The sequence below is a fragment of the Physeter macrocephalus genome, chromosome 13, assembly GCF_002837175.3.
Source record: "Physeter macrocephalus isolate SW-GA chromosome 13, ASM283717v5, whole genome shotgun sequence".
In the NCBI taxonomy this organism is placed as follows: domain Eukaryota; kingdom Metazoa; phylum Chordata; class Mammalia; order Artiodactyla; family Physeteridae; genus Physeter; species Physeter macrocephalus.
In genome coordinates, this window is record NC_041226.1 from 27,425,446 (window position 1) to 27,428,010 (window position 2,565).

Consider the following 2,565-nt stretch of genomic DNA (forward strand, 5'->3'; position numbering starts at 1 on the left):
AGGAAAAGTCTAAGGTGAATAAGCCAAAGTACTTCTTTCTACTTTTCACTTCTAGAATAACTTGAGGTATCTCCAGTTATTTCAAAATTGTGTGTCTCTCAAAATAACACGCTTAGGACTATTTGTCTTAAGTTGCCATATGGGAAAAGACAATTTTAGTTGAAGTTTCTTGTGCTTCCATATTCTCAGGACATGTTCTCCTTTCAGATTTCACAGGCAGCATTGTCAAACTTTACCAGACAAATACATATTTAAAAAGATTCTGTGATTAACAGAGGCATTTTGTTTTTCAAAATTTAAATGGTTATCTTTTTAACTGAACTGACATTTGAATTGCTACTGGCAGATTGTTGGGCTTTTGTCTATGAAAATTATGTATGGGTTTTTCTTAGGGCACATATATTGTTCACTGTGATTTCTAAATACCCTGATTCCCAAGTTGTGGGATCCAATTCTTTATTTTTTTTGAGGTTCACTAAATTTATTTTAAAAATCATAAAACATTTCTTACAAAAGAGCATTACATTCTGCACACTGCTCTGAATAGATGCCAGGGACATATGGACTATTGTTACTTTTCCTCCCTGTCCTACCCACCCCCCCAAATGTTACAGTGACCACAAAGCAAAGTGTTCACAATAATTACGTGGGGAGATTTTTTTTTAAACCACCAACAATGAGCAAAAATTAAAATTCACTCACTCTGCTGCTGTTTCAAACTTTCAATGTTAGTTTCTGCACACACTCCCCCAACCCCCAACCCTGTTTGCAAGGAACTGAAACATTATATCTGGTGACAGCAAAGATTTCACTACACCTCAAATGCAGAACACCTATGAAGCAGAGGAATGTTGGCTTTTTAAACAGAAGCAGATAAAAAAAAAAAAGATGGAGGACTCCTTCAGTTCTTCACTAGTCTTAGAAAAACTTTCCAGAATACTGCTTCACACTATTCTGCAGCAAATCCTGTGCATTCTGTATCTGGGCCTGTGTTCCTGTAATGGTAATGATCCGATCTTCGGACCGTTCTAAAGGCTCATCAGTTTTGATCAATGCTCCTGACTCATGACGGATTTGTTTAATCCGCTGACCATCTTTGCCAATAATAGATCGAGCCAGATCTTTGGGAACAGTTACTTGTGTAGTAATAATAGGTCCACCAAGATCACCATATGAGCCACGACCCCCTGCACAGGAATAATCATATCCAGAGCCACCCTGTGGTTCATAAGCCATCTGCGGCTCTGATGGGCTCCATGTATCTACTGCAGAGTCGCAGGTTTCATCAGCGCTGAAACCAACCATGCCGTCATAATGGTCTCCAGGTCTCCTCTTCTGTCATAGGCCATTAGATCTCCTCCTCTAGGTGGTGGTGGTGGAGGAGAAGGAGGAAGATTCCGAGCTCGGCCACCACCCCGGCCCCCTCGTCCAGGAGGAGGTGGAGGAGGTCCTCGACGAGGGCTCCTATCATCATAATCCCTTCTGGATGGAGGCATGGGACGCCCACCCTGACCAGGAGGCATTCTGTCAAAACCGCCTCTTCCCTGCATGGGAAATCCCATGGGACGTCCACAGCGGTCATCAAACATCATTGTAAAACCACCATGATCATAGGTTTCATCGTAAAAATTGGGATCATAAGGCTGAGCACATCCTTTGATGGGAGACTCTGATATAAGATCATGGATGATCTTTATGTACTCTACAACCCTATCAGATTTTCCTCCAATAAGAACCACTCTGTCAGTGGATTGAGGACAACATTCCTGGAAAAGCTTGATTGTTGTCTGAGTGTTCTCTCAAAGTTCTTTGATTTTAGCACCTTTGACCCCAATAATTCCTCCAGCCAGACTCTGATGAATCAACAATCTCAACTCGCAAAGTCGCCTCCTTTATAGTGTTGGTAATTTAAGCATTCCACAGCATCAGATTCAGGCAGGAGCTGGCTCCTTGCAGTGGGTGATGGCAACCGCAGGCCCTCTTCCAAGGCAGGGATGATTTTCTTCAGAATTTCTCCAACTGTTTCAATATCAGCACTGATACTCAATGTGCGCTCGGGGCCACTGTTGTCTGGGACTTAAACCCTGGCATTGTGGTCTGTACGGAGAGCCTTAATATTCTTGCCTCCTTTTCCAATCACGGCCCCAGCATTCTTGCTCTGAAGCAGAATGCGTAATTCAACCATCTCATCAGTGTTTCTAGATCTTTTAAAGGCGTGCTTCTCTTCCATATCTTCAGCAGGGCGTTTACCAAATTTGCCATTGGTTTTGGTGTTGGGAAAGGTTTCCTCTGGCTGTTCCATTTCCATTTTCTTGTATTAAAGGAACACACCAATCAGTTATTAAATATATCCTTGCAGGGTAGAACTGACGTGTTCTGGCCAGGACCAACTGACACCCTAGTGCTGTAGTAGCCCGGATGCGACAGGAGATGACCCCCATTCTTTCTGATTTTATATTTTCTGGATATTTGCACCTCAAAGAAGTAACAAGAGGATACATGTTTTCTTTTTCTTTCTTTTACGTTGTGGCCTTTGAAATTAATGCTAAAAACATATCAGGCTTA

The 2,565-nt window shown here is 42.3% G+C and overlaps 1 pseudogene; it reads right to left on the reverse strand.

Moving 5' to 3' along the window:
- Positions 1-802: 802 nt before the first annotated feature.
- Positions 803-2,308, reverse strand: LOC102975176 (heterogeneous nuclear ribonucleoprotein K-like; annotated as a pseudogene).
- Between the last annotated feature and the right edge of the window lie 257 nt (positions 2,309-2,565).